The sequence below is a fragment of the Nicotiana sylvestris genome, chromosome 12 (assembly GCF_000393655.2).
Source record: "Nicotiana sylvestris chromosome 12, ASM39365v2, whole genome shotgun sequence".
NCBI lineage: Eukaryota > Viridiplantae > Streptophyta > Magnoliopsida > Solanales > Solanaceae > Nicotiana > Nicotiana sylvestris.
The window spans coordinates 7,127,043-7,142,282 of record NC_091068.1 but is presented as its reverse complement, the minus strand read 5'-3'; positions in this window follow the sequence as shown (position 1 = coordinate 7,142,282).

Genomic DNA, 15,240 nt, shown 5'->3' with positions numbered 1-15,240 from the left:
GGCCGAGGTCGGACAATCATCAATAAAGCCGAGGTTGGACAGGACAAGGTCGGACAAGTCGAGGTCGGGCAGTGATGAAACAACTCTGTTGTGGAATCCTCAAAAGGAATATTCTACTGAATATTCCCTCTAATTGTACCTTTTCTTTTAGGATTTTTCTAAGAATACCCCTGATAAATAGGAAGGGAGGACTTCCCAAAGGGGCTCTCTGGCTCTTTCCTTCTCCCTCTCTCTAGAATATATGTAAACACATCTCTCTAAAGAGATGAGAGGATCTATGATCCCATATCTTCATCAAATCCAACAAGGGTCCTAAGGTTCTTGCATTTGTCTATCATTCATCTTTATCAAATGAAAGAAGATCCGTCTCACTCAAGATTGGGTGAACCTTTTCCTTTATCTACATTTTATTGCCACTTAATGTTACTTAATGCATCTTTCTTTATGCTATTAAATTTGGCCATAATCACTGTCAACATTTATACTCGGTTATGTTTTTCTATTTATATTATTCATCTCGGATCTAGAGTTAATTATCCTTAACTATGATTTACCCTTCATTTTCTTTGATTGATTTGATTAAAAAGAGTTCGAAATCTTTTGAGTCAAATAATTTGGCGCCGTCTGTGGGGATTTTCTAGTTAAGATTCTAGTTTTCTCTAGATCTCTAAAAAATGGATAATATATTCAATCCAGATGAGTGATATCTTCAACCTAATCATTCGTATTTTTTAATTCTCCTCCCTTTAATCCATGCTTGTTACTGTAAATGGAGGGAATGGAAAAATACTCATACTACAGTATTCTAACACTAGCAAGACTTCTTATAACCAATCATTTCTTCCAAATATAATATTACATTATTAAATATTATTCTCTATAAACGAGACAAAGCAAGAATCTGCTCCTGATTTTGATCGTAATATCTCGCCCTTTTTCCTGTTGACTTGACTTATCTTTTTGCTTATTTGATTTGATTTCTCTGAAATAATAAAAGTCTTAGTTGAGGTCCTATTTACCTCTACAAAGTTAAGGTGTCTAACAGACACCCTGCGCCAAGTTTGAATGGCCGTTATATTCGGCCTTGAGTTTACCAAGTATATGAATAGTACACAAACGAGTTTTACATAGACTGCTGATATATTAAATTCTCTTATGGCCCTTTTGAGCTGCATAAGAAACCAACCAACCAAACAGTAACACTCTACTCAGTTACGGCTTATCCTATCTATGCAGATGCCTCCACTACTTATTTGCTCACCTAACTAGCGAGCGAGAAAGCTTACAGCTAGTATTCATTTACATCTACCAAGTTAACTTCTTTTTTTTATATAAGGTAAAAGTTTATTAAAAAGGCACCAAGATTGGCGGCTTTCTCATCAGATTGTGTTGCGTTTGGTTCTGCGGCCACTCTACAACTTTGAAACAATCAAACATGGATATATTTCGGAGTGTTCGTTGAATCAAGTCACAGAGACTTTTCAAATCAAGAAACAAATATTGCAAGAATACCATGCCGAGATCCGTAAGCCGTTACCCGAGTCCGGCGAATGCCAGCTCGATCAAATCTCTCGAGCACTGGATATCGAAGCAGACGGCCTTAACAAACTGGTAGCGGCCACTAAAAGCATAACCATAGGAGAGAACGTGGCCACTCCTCTCCACTCGCCGACCGATCAAATCGAGGTAACGAACGATTTCATTTGGTTTAACTGACTATTTTTCTGAATGGAATAGAAGCAGGAGCATTCTCCCAGATACACGAACAGGGAATGATCGCCATCATAAAAAAATTCGAAGATGCCAAGAGACCATATAAACTAGGACTCCCCTAGGAAATGCATCATATTCTCCAGCGCAAGCAAAATTAAGCAAACTGGGACTCCCCCAGGAAATGCATCATATTCTCCAGCGCAAGCAAAATTAAGCAAACTGGAACTCCCCCAGGAAATGCATCATATTCTCCAATGCAAACAAAATTAAGCCAACTGGGACTCCCCCAGGAAATGCATCATATTCCCCAGCGCAAGCAAAATTAAGCAAATTGGGACTCCCCCAGGGAATACCTTTTAAGGCCAAGGGCCTTCACCAAAGAAGAAGAGTTCGACCTTGATCGAATGACGACGGATTAACAATTTGATACGTTCGAAATAACACCCTTTAAGGCCAAGCGACTTCGCCAAAGAAGAAGAATTAGACCTTGATCGAACGACGACGGATTAACATTTCGATACGTTCAAAATAACACCCTTTAAGGCCAAGGGCCTTCGCCAAAGAAGAAGAGTTCGACCTTGATCGAACGATGATGGGTTAACATTTCGATACGTTCGAAATAACATCCTTTAAGGCCAAGAGCCATCGCCAGAATAGAAGAGGTCGACCCCTACGGCTAAGAGCCTTCGCCAAAAAAGAAGAGGTCGACCCCGTACGGCCAAGAGCCATCACCGGAAAAGAAGAGGTCGACCCCTACGACCAAGAGCCTTCGCCAAAAAAGAAGAGGTCGACCCCGTACGGCCAAGAGACATCACCAAAAAGAGGAGGTCAACCCCGTACGGCCAAGATCCATCACCCAAAAAGAAGAGTTCGACCTCGTTCGAACCATGACGGGTTAACATTTCGACAAGTTCGAAATAACACCCTTTAAGGCCAAGGACCATTGCCAGAAAAGAGGAGGTCGACCCCCTATGGCCAAGGGCCTTCGCCAAATAAGAAGAGTTCAACCTTGATCGAACGACGACGGGTTAACATTTTGATACATTCGAAATAACACCCTTTAAGGCCAAGGGCCTTCGCCAAAGAAAAAGAGTTCGACCTTGATCGAACGACGACATGTTAACATTTCAACAAGCTCGAAATAACACCCCTACGACCAAGGGCCATCGCTAAAAAGAAGAATTCGTCCTAGTCCGAATCAACATTCGGCCTCGTCCGAATCAACCTTCGGCCTCATCCGAATCAACGGCCTTGTCCGAGTCAAAATTCGGCCTCATCCGAATCAACATTCGGCCTCGTCTGAATCAATCTTCGACCTCGTTCGAACCACGACAGGTTAACATTTTGACAAGCTCGAAATAACACCCCTATGACCAAGGGCCATCACCAAAAAGAAGAATTCGGCCTCGTCCGAATCAACATTTGGCCTCGTCCGAATCAACCTTCGGCCTCTTCCGAGTCAAAATTCAACCTCGTCCGAATCAACATTCGGCCTCGTCCGAACCACGACGGGTTAACATTTCGACAAGCTCAAAATAACACCCCTACGACCAAGGGCCATCGCCAAAAAAAAGAATTCGACCTCGTCTGAATCAACACTCGGCCTCGTCCGAGTCAACATTTGGCCTCGTCCGAATCAACATTCGGCCTCGTCCGAATCAAAATTCGACCTCGTTCGAATCAACATTCGGCCTCGTCCAAATCAAAATTCGACCTCGTTCGAATTAACATTTGGCCTCGTCCTAATCAACCTTCGGCCTCGTTCGAATCAATCTTCGATCTCGTTCGAACCACGATGGGTTAACATTTCGACAAGCTCGAAATAACACCCTTTAAGGCAAAGGGCTTCGCTAAAAAGAAGGGTTCGACCTCGATCGAATGAAGATGGGTCAATATTTCGATAAGATCGAAATAATACCCTCTAAGGCCATGGGCCTTCGCCAAAAAGAAGAGTCCGACCTCGATCGGACAATGACGAGATGATATTTCGATTAAAGTTCGAAAACGCACCCTTAGGGCTACGAGCCATCGCCAAAGAGAATTCGAAATTTTCCTAAAACCAAGTACCGTCAAAAAAGATAAAGGGAAAGAAAGATTGGGACTCGCCACGCGGGAATCTACCTTGCACCAAAGTCGCGAAAAACAAAAACAGAGAAAAGTACAAGGCGAATAACAACAAAAAAAATTTCTTTATACAAGTCACTGTAGAAATAGTTGCGGATTACATATGGCCTGGATCAATAGTCAAAATAGACAACTATCTTTTCACTCGGCGTCACCATCGCCACCCTCTTCACCACCATCTCCAAGAAATTCTCCCTCGGCATCGGCGCCCTCAGCCGCAATCCATACTAGTCAACCTCTCCATTTGAATTTCTCGAATTATGATTAATGAAGTCCGCTCACCGAGCTCGACCAAGAGACTACCTCGATAAGTGGAGGGACTAACTGTATGGGTCAAAATTAGATCAGAGAAATTTGGCACGCGGAGACGTAAGGCCGAGGTCGAACAGGCTGAGATCGGACAATCATCAATAAAGCCGAGGTCGGACAGGCCAAGGTTGGACAAGCCGAGGTCGGACAGTGATGAAACAATTAGTCTGTTGTGGAATCCTCAAAAGGAATATTCTACTGAATATTCCCTCTAATTGTACCTTTTCTTTTAGGGTTTTTCTAGGAATACCCCTGATAAATAGAAAGGGAGGACTTCCCAAGGGGGCTCTCTGGCTCTTTCCTTCTCCCTCTCTCTAGAATATATGTAAACATATCTCTCTAAAGAGATGGGAGGATCTATGACCCCATACCTTTATCAGATCCAACAAGGGTCCTAAGGTTCTTATATTTGTCTATCTTTCATCTTTATCAAATGAAAGAAGATCCTCTCACTCAAGATTGGGTGAATATTTTCCTTTATCTACATTTTATTTGTCACTTAATGTTACTTAATGCATCTTTCTTTATGCTATTAAATCTGACCATAATCACTGTCAACATTTATACTCGGTTATGTTTTTCTATTCATATTATTCATCTCAGATCTAGAGTTAATTATCCTTAACTAGGATTTACCCTTCATTTTCTTTGATTGATTTGATTAAAAAGAGTTCGAAATCTTTTGAGTCAAACAAAAATATATATCAGATAATTTAACTGAAAGTCACTATTACAAACTACATAAAACTAAAAGTCACTATTACACATATACTACTTACTAGTTACTAGGAACAAACCTAGTACATTTTGTCCCTAGGTAATCAAGTTCAAAAAAATTTAATACATAGGAGTGGTAAAATACAAATATATAAAAATAAAATAAAAAAAATTGGATTCGATTACCATTTGAGCTACTGAATTCGCAACAACATTGTGAGTATGTCATTGTCACTTTTCATTCATAACAAAATTGAATCGAAATGGTAGCTCGGTTAAATGTTCAAATTTAGATATAATTGCATAAAAATACAGTCCGGTAGGTGCTTTTCATCCGCATAGCCATCATTTTAAGTTTTCATCCGTATAGCCCATTAAAGTCTCACAATATGACATTATCTTCTGGATATAACATTATAGATCTCCATGTGATTTGTTATTCTTTGCATACAACTGCTTAACCAAAAAGTGGAATTTCGGTCAAAGCTTTAATTTAGAAGAACTCGAGTTACTGATAATAAAAAATGAGCAAAGAAAATGATTTTGCTAACAATCAGATAAGCAGAAGAAAACAAAGTAAACCAGTGTATTCAGATAACATTTCGTGTCCTTACAAATGACCAGTTTTCTCTTTTTTATAGCTATCTCTAAGATATACGTTTTGCCTTTGTTATAATCAGGCCATTATAGACAATTAAAGGTATTAAATGTTACGTTACATAATCATTGTAATTTAATACAGATTCTCTAACATTTTCAATATTTAATGCCTATTAAATACTGTATTTGTACTCTCTTACACTATCAGATTCATTCTCCTTAATTTGCAGATGTAAATAGATATGAGCGTCGAGTCTTTTGAGTATTCGCTCGTGCCTCTGCTCGTACCTCTGCTCGTATCTGTCGCAACTCGTGCCTCTTTGCTAATCATCATTCTTTGACCAGCCCTCGTGTCATGACATATCATCTTTCAATCACTTTAATATGTAAACTTAGTTTTTTCCCAATACAGATAGTCCCCCCACTTGCCATGTATTCATCAATTGAATATTTGGGAAGTGGATTTTATTAAAGCGGGGATATTTGCCACCATTAATACTATTGTAGAGTCAACGCTTCAATTGTCACTTATATTTAATATTTATTACACGTGGCATCTTTTTATTGGTTCTGAACTTTGTAGAGCCTTTTAAGGCTCTTTCATAGCTTCACCAATTACGAAGTGGCAGTTCTCATTATGACCTTTCCATCATTGCACCTTTTCCTTCGACGGTTGCTTCTTAGTATAAACATAATTTTCACCTTAGTCTTTCTCACATAAAGTTCTCTGAATATTCAATTCTTGTTTACTTCTTCCTCGTACTATCATGTCTTCATCAAACCCTAACCTTAGGAGCAGAAGAGGAGGTAAACTACGTAATTTAGGGTCTTCATCCATAAGTGGTTCTCATCTTCCTTCATCTAGTTCCAGTCCTTCTTCTAGAACCAGAGGTTCTTTTTCTCAAAGATCTTCTTCTAGAGGTAAGGAACCCTCTGAACCTCTTCGTGAACCTTCAGTAGAGGAAATAGTTCCTGCAGAACTATCTTTCTACAATGATAGAGAATCCCTTAGAAACCAAGTGTCCTCTTTGGATCGTGTTGATACCTATCCAACTCAGATCACTGAGGGTTTGATTTCTTTAGTTCGTAAAGACTGCCATTGGAGTCATGACTTCCCTATCATAATTCACAATGCGAATCAAAGAATCACTTCTTATTTAATTGGGTTTTCTTTTGTTTATACATACCCTTTCACATTAGGTTTCAAATCCTTGAATTATGTCATTTTTTCGACATTTGTTTAGGTCAAATTGGTCCTATAGTGTGGAGGGTTGTTGCCTGTTTGAGGCACTTGACTAACATAGCTGGTGTGTCTTTCACTTTTGCCCATTTAATTCACCTTTACTCTCCCAGACTCTTTCGCCAAGGTGTTTTTACTTTAGTAGCAAGGAGCAAAAGAGTTCTAATCAGTCCAGAAGATGACAGAGACCGTGGCTGGTATGACAGGTTTGTTGCAGCCCTACTGTTGGTTTAATGGGTGATGAAAATGTTCCCTTCCCTGAGAAGTGGAATTTTGCACGTGAGTTTTCTTTTTAATAACTTTTCTCATACCTTTTTTCTTCAATTCTGATGATCATTATCTTAATTTTCCCCTTTCTTTTCCAGCAACCATGGGGATTGTTGATGAAATTTCCAATTTCTGTGGTCGGGTTGGAAAATTATTGTATATAGCCCCAATGGAGGGTAGATCTTGGAAAAATCTTTCCAACCGATTTGGTTGGAAAGTGAAAACTCATGGTAAGAGTTTTTTTATTTAACTCTTTATTGTCCTTTCCAGAACTTAATTTAATCGTTCTTTTTATCAGGATTTGTTGTTCGAGGGATTAGTGCTGAGGCGGTTGTAGCTTCCCGTATTTCTTTGGAAATGGTCCAAGAGATAATCTTGGGTTCTTCATCGAAAAGGAAAGTTGCTAGTGACCAAGACTCTGAAGAAAAGGAAGATGTGGGTTCATTGGTAAAAAGACCACGAGCTCGTAGGCGAATCATTTCTGATGATGAAGCATCTCCCCCTCGTTTTGTTCCTCATAACGAGTATATTGAAATCCCGGTGATGATCCCTGATGATGAAGTTCCCGTTGTTGCTCATGATTCAGTTAAGCAACTTTTTAGCCGCGGGTTTGGTGGTGAAAATTTAGGTCCGATTTCTGATGAAGCACCTCTTGCTTCTTTTTCTACTCCCGTTCCTATGATTCCTCCTTTGTCGGTCGTGGCTGTTACCGTTCCTCCCCAGGATATTATGACTACTTCCATAGTTCCTCCCTCGACTACTCCTCCTTCAACTGCTCCTTACACAGAAGTTGGTTCTTCACGTAGGAGTGGTTCTATGAGGCGAATTACCATCGAAGTCCCCGCTGAAGGTAACCTTTTAAGGAAATCAGGTCAAGCTAACGTGTTGCTAAAGCCTTTGATTGGTCCAGTTGAGAGGGCTAAGTTTGATATCCATAGTTCTGTGACCTTGATGAATGATATAGTGCATGCTTCTTTAAAGGTATTCCTTTTTCAAGCTTTACTTTGTCATTTTTCTATCTTCAGGATTCTCATTTTTTCCATCTTTTTTTTCTAAGGTCAATCTAATTGGCACGGAGATGATGAAAAGGGTTACCCTCTCAGAGCAATTAGTGTGTGACTGCTAAGTGGAGGTGGATAATTGGAAGGAACAATGTGAAAGTCTTCAGATCGACGTGGAAACTTAGAAGAACGTAAAAGTACCTTAGAGCAGTAGGTACGGGCTTTGACTTGAGAGTTGACAGTTGAATAAGTTTCTTCAAATCAAGCAAGTAAGGAAAAGGCTCGTCTGGAAACCTCTTTTTCCGAGCAACTGTCCAAGGCAAGTGAAGAAATTAGAGAGTTAAGAGCTCTCTTGAGTGAAAAAGAAACATATGTTGGTGAACTCTTGCAGAGTTTGACTCAAACTCAAGAAGACCTTCGGGTATTTTCTGATAAGGTTTGCTCTTTAGAGAATTCCCACGCTTCTCTTCAAAGTTCTTATGAATCTACTTTGGCTGAAAATGAAAAGTTAAGAAATGAAATTGTTGACTGGGAAAGAGATTACGAGATCCTTGAAGATAAAACTGTCATTGAAGTGAGCTGGGCGTTTTTAAATTCTCGCCATGATGCCCTCGTTGAAGTTAGCCAGGAGAATTTTAACTTGGAATCTGAGTTAGCCAAGATCAAAGAGACTATTGAGAAGACTCAGCAGAACCAAGATTTTTCTTCTCCCGTGGATGAAGCTTCTAAAAATGTTGAAGATAATATGGGTATCCCCACTCCTTCAAGTCAAGTTGAGCCCGCTGCTGCTGATGACCCTGCTTCAGTCCCTTCATCTTCTCAGTGAAAAGTTTATGTTGTTTGAATTCCTTTGTGTTTTTCTTTTTTCTTTTGGTGGTATGTGATTGTGACCCTTGGTCTTTTTAAGTGTTTGTTGAAAACGATAAGTCCCCAGACCTTTTATGGGGCACTTTGTATAAACAACTTCTGGTTTATGACTAAGTTCATGCTTAGTCTAAACTTTTTAATATTAAGAAGTTTTCTGTTGCTGTTTGAACTTCTGTTTTGTTTATTCTTGCCTTTATTTTTAAGGACTTACTGAATAACTTGCATTTTTATTCTTAAAAAAATGCTTCTGTTAACTTTATGAATACTTGAATTAATCATGAATTTTATAAAAGAGGGCCCTTTTGTATTCGACAATTAATGAAGAAGACGTCTTAACTTCATAATGGTGTTAATGTACGATAAAAGAAATAGGAATACACATGTTTTTTGGAATAACTTCGACAAGTTTTTATTTGAACTTTTGTCAAGTTTTGAATAACACTTCACATGTATTTGAATTACTTCTATAACTTTCTCGCAACTGTTTTCCTTATAACAGATTTCAAAAAAGAAAATGAATACAAAATGATACAAGGTTTTTACTTATAACTCGTTTCAGTACATTGCCTTTACCCTAACTATGATAAGGTTTTCCTTTGGCCTTAGCTCGTGACTTTTCTCTGTACTTGACTCATTAATGAGTGAACTTCTCATGCTTGATCTTTGATTATTTCCCAATCTTTTTGCCTTCTTTATACACATGTCTATGTATATTATATAGTCCCCCAAGTGTTTGAGCTTTGAAGTATGAAATTTCGAGCACTTGATTATTCCTCTCATTTGGTCCTTTCCCTGAAAAGGAAAAACACACGGGACTCGGAGGTGCGATTATAGATGAAGACTGCTTAACTCGTCTGAATATCTATCAGAATAGTTGTAACCCTAGACCGGGAATTTTAATTTATTCCACGTGCCTTGTAGGTCGTGATTCATCATTTAGTACGGGCTAGCTTTTTGCCTATCATCTAAAATCGTTAGTAAAATTTTAACAATTCAAAAATAAAATTTTAAAATATGGATACCTGACCGTGGGTATTCCTTAGAAATAGTATCTCTTCAGGTGAAAGGCATTCCAGTGTGAAGGTAGTATCTTGCCATCCATTGTTTCCAGCTCGTATGCTCCTTTCCCTACGATATCATGAATCCTGTTGGGTCCTTCCCAGGTTGGACTTAATTTTCCCGCATTGGCTGCCTTCGTAGATTGAAAAACTTTTTTGAGTACGAAGTCCCCAATCTTGAAGAATCTTAGGTGTGCTTTTCGATTGTAGTATCGTTTTATGACCTGCTTTTGTGCTGTCATTCTTATTAATGCAGCTTCTCTTTTTCCTTCAAGTAGATCAAGATTTATGCGCATTTTTTCGTCATTAGACTCTTCTGACGCTTGTGTAAACCTTGTGCTTGGCTCTCCTATCTAAACTGGAATTAAAGCTTCAGCTCCATAAACCAATGAAAATGGTGTTTCTCACGTACTTGTTTTTGTTGTTGTACGGTATGCCCATAAAACATCAGGTAACAGTTCTGGCCAATTACCTTTGGATTCCTCCAAACGCATCTTTAAATTGTTGATAATGACTTTGTTTGTTGACTCAGCTTGTCCATTACCCACCGGATGATAAGGTGTGGATGTAATCCTTTTAATCTGCCAACTTTGAAAGAACTCTGTGATTTGTGCGCCTATAAATTGAGGGCCATTATCACACACGATTTCCTTTGGCACACCGAATCGACATATGATATTTCGCCAAATGAAATCTCTAACTTCTTTCTCTCGCACCTGTTTGAATGCTCCTGCTTCCACCCATTTAGTAAAATAGTTAGTGAGTACGAGCAAGAATTTTACCTGTCCTTTTGCTTGTGGTAGCGGACCCACAATATCCATCCCCCATTTCATAAAAGGCCACGGTACAATGACCGGGTGTAATAACTCCGTAGGTCTATGCATGTTATTACCGTACCTTTGGCATTTATCACATTTAGCCACGAAAATTTTTGCTTCTTCTTCCATTTTGGGCCAATAATAACCTGCCCTAATTATGGTTCTTACTGGTGATCTTCCTCCGGCGTGATTTCCACAATGCCCCTCGTGTATTTCTCTCATTACATTTTCCGTCTGAGAAGGTCCGAGGCATCTTGCTAAGGGACCACCGAACATTTTTCGATAAAGATTGCCTTGCTTTAAACAATATCGAGCAGCCTTTTTTCGATGCACGTGAGCTTTTCTCTTGTCTTCAGGGACGGTACCATACTGCAAAAATGCAATAATCTCGTTCCTCCAATCCCAGGATAAGTTATTAAAATTTACCTCATTTTTGTCTGGATCGAGCACTGAATGAAACAAATGAATTACAGAAGCATTTTTATTGCTTTCCACGTCTGCCGCAGATGCGAGATTAGCTAGGACATTTGCCTCGACATTTTCATCGCTTGGTATTTGCGTAACTTTCCAGGTTTGGAATTGCCTAATCAGATCCCCTACCTTCTCTAAGTACTGCTGCATCCGTGCTTCCTTGGTCGTATAAGTCCTCAGCATTTGATTAACTACGAGCTGCGAATCGCTTTTGATTATAATCTGTTTAATGTCAAGTTCTCGTGCCAGATCTAAACCTGCAATCATAGCTTCATACTCTGCCTCATTGTTAGTTATATAATGACATTTAATGGCTTGTCGAATGGTTTCACCCGTATGTGGTACCAAAATAATTCCTAAGCCTGCACCCTTCACATTAGATGAACCATCAGTAAATAAGGTCCAAATTCTCGGATTAGATCCGTTGAACACTTGTAATTCTTTTTCTGCTTCTAATCGCATTCCTTGGCTAAAATCAGCCATAAAATCTGCTAACACTTGAGATTTTATCGCGGTTCTAAGTTGGTATGTGATGTCATATTCACTTAATTCTATAGCCCACTTGGCTAACCTGCCTGACAACTCATACTTATGTAATATATTGTGTAATGGATAAGCAGTTACTACAACAATAGGATGACATTGAAAATAAGGCCTTAATTTTCTAGATGCCATGATTAATGCAAGTGCAAGATTTTCTAATTGAGGATACCGCGTCTCCATATCTAATAAAGATTTGCTGACATAATAGATCGGAGATTGTTTACCTTGGTCTTCACGGACTAAAACAACACTTACCGCTACTTCTAAGACAGCAAGGTAGATGAGCAGTCTTTCCCCAGCCTTTGGTTTTGCGAGCAATAGCGGATTTGACAGGTATGTCTTCAAATTTTTGAGTGCCTGCTGAGATTCCTCAGTCCATTCGAACTGATCTTGTTTTTTAAGAGCTGAAAAGAACTTAAAGCACTTTTCTGATGATTTAGAAATGAATCTCCCCAAGGCTGCAATTCTTCCTGTTAACCTCTGCACTTCTTTTTTACTTGTAAGCATGTCAGGAATTTCTTCAATGGCCTTAATCTGTGCGGAATTCACTTCAATACCTCGGTTAGAAACAAGAAAACCCAAAAACTTACCTGATGCAACACCGAATGCACATTTTTCCGGATTTAATTTCATATTGAATTTTTGCAAGATCTGAAACGTAACAAACAAGTGCGATATATGATCCCCTGAATGTTGAGTTTTAACGAGCATGTCATCTATGTAGACCTCCATTGTTTTTCCCAAATGTTTTTGAAACATTTTAGTCACTAGTCTTTGATATGTTGCACCAGCATTTTTGAGATCAAAAGGCATTACTTTATAACAGTAAGTCCCACTATCTGTTATAAATGAAGTTTTTTCTTCATCTATTGGATCCATTTTGATCTGGTTGTATCCTGAATACGCATCTAAAAAGCTTAACAATTCATGTCCATTCTTCTTCGGTACCACAACAGTATTGGCTAACCAATTAGGATACTTCACCTCACGGATAGACCCAATCTTTAGTAATTTTTGAACCTCATCTTGAATCACCTGATTTTTGAAAGTTCCTTGCTTTCTCTTCTTTTGTTTGATAGGGGGATACAATGGGTCTTCATTTAATTTGTGAGTCGTTACCTCCGGTGGTATTCCTATTATATCAGAGTGGGACCAAGCAAAACAATCCACGTTAGTTTTTTAAAAATTCAATCAACTTACCTTTCATGTCTTGGCTTAGATTGGCCCCTACGTAGACTTTCCTATCAGGACATTGTGCAAATAATATTACAGCTTCTAGTTCTTCAATCATTGTTTTGATATTTTCATTTTCCTCTGGTTCTTGAATGGCATCTGGCCTTGAGTCCACGTCTGTTTGTCCTTGTTCTGTTGAGGTTTGTGTTGTGGTACCCTCAACTGGATTTTGTAATTGCTATTTTTCTTCGTTCCTCGTATTTGAATCTGCTACAGAGTTGATGCTCCTGGATGTATGTTGATCCCCACGGATTTGACATATTCCCCATGGTGATGGAAATTTAATAACTTGGTGCAAGGTTGACGGAACAACATCCATATCGTGGATCCATGGTCTCCCAAGGATCATATTGTGAGCCATCTCCATATCTACCACCTGAAACTTTGTATCTTTGACAACTCCTTCTGCGAATGTAGCAAGTATTACCTCCTCTTTCGTCACTATGCTGGAATTGTCAAATCCAGACAGGGTATGCGCCTTTGGTATCAATTTATCTTTGGCTTGCATCTCATGTAGTACTCTTAGTAGAATAATGTTCACGGAACTACCTGGATCAATCAAAACTCGTTTCACATTAGTATCATGTACAAGTAGAGATATCACCAGTGCATCGTTATGTGGGGATAATATGCCATCCGCATCTGCATCATCAAACGTAATACTTTCTTCCTCTAAGACATGCGCACCCGCTTCCCGTGGGTAATTGTGACTTTGTAAACTTTATTGGCTGTTGTGTACGTCACACCATTGATGTTTTCACCTCCACTTATGACATTAACGGTCCTTTGGGAGAAGGTGGTTTTGGGGGCTCCTGCCTATTCTTCATATATGCTTGCTTACCTCTCTCACTGAATAATTCAGTGTGATACCCTTGCTTTAATAGATGATCAACTTCACCTTGTAGCAACCTACAGTCTACCGTTTTATGCCCGTGATCGATGTGAAATTCGCACCAGTGATCAGGGTTGCGCCTGTTTGGATTCGATTTCATTCTTTTGGCCACCATACCTTATCACCCATGCTTCTTAAAACAGCTACGAGCTCGGAAGTGCTAACATTAAAATTATAACCGCCAAATCTTGCTTTCAAGTTTCTATCATCATCCCGTGACTCTCGCGCGTTTCGATCATTTCCAAATCTTGATGACGAGCCCGGCTCTTTATTCCTCGACCTATGATCATACCTTGGATTGTCCTGTTTTGACCGTGAATCTTTTCCCACTGGACCCATATATGGTTCGTACCTATTTTTACCAGACCTTTTTTCGATTTTCGTCCGTCTCGAACTCACTTTTTCTTCTTTTTGAGATCATGAGATAATATCCTCTTCTATCCTTAGCTTCGTGTTATACCTATTGTAAACGTCATTCCACGTTGTTGCTGGGAATTCACGAAGACTTTTCTTGAGTCGCCTCGTGGCTTTGGAGCTTTTTTCATTCAAATTACTAGTGAAGGCTATAGCTGCCCAATTGTCAGGTACGCGCGGTAACGTCATTCTTTCACGCTGGAACCTATCCATGAACTCTCTAAGCAATTCTGAGTCCCCTTACTTGATTTTGAAAATATCTTCCATTCTTTTTTTGATTTTTTGAGCTCCCGAGTGTGCTTTGATAAATGAATTTGCAAGCTCAGCAAAAGAATTTATGGAATTTTCAGGTAGAAGAGAATACCATGTTAATGCTCCCTTAGTGAGTGTTTCACCAAATTTTTTGACCAGTACTGATTCAATTTCCTGTTTGGTCAAATCGTTGCCTTTTACGCCTGTTGTGAATGCAGTCACGTGGTCTCGTGGATCAGTTGTTCCATCATATTTTGTAATATCGGGCATTTTGAATTTCTTTGGAATTGGGAGGGGAGCAGCACTTGGCTTCCAGGGTTGTTGTGAATATTTATCCATATCTATCCCTTTGATTACGGGTGGTACTCCAGGTATTTGCTCTATGCGATCACTTTGCTCCTTGAGCTGTTTCTGCAATGTTAGTACTAAATTTTGTAAATTAGAATTGACTAAGTTACTTGGTTCTCCATCTCGTGACTCGGTGGGGATTCCACCACTTCCTGAACTGGCAAGCCCAGAACGAGGGTTCTCCAAAGTGTTGTCATTTGGAGTGAGTGTTGTGGGTGCGACAGGTAACTGGCTAACAAAGGCCTCAAGAGCTTTATTGACCTGTTGAGCGATTGGTTTTTGCAAAGCTTCATTGACAGCTTTATCATTTTCAAATTGAGCATTTCCGTTTGCATAAGATCCTTCAGGAGTGCCTTCTCGAGACCGCCGAGGG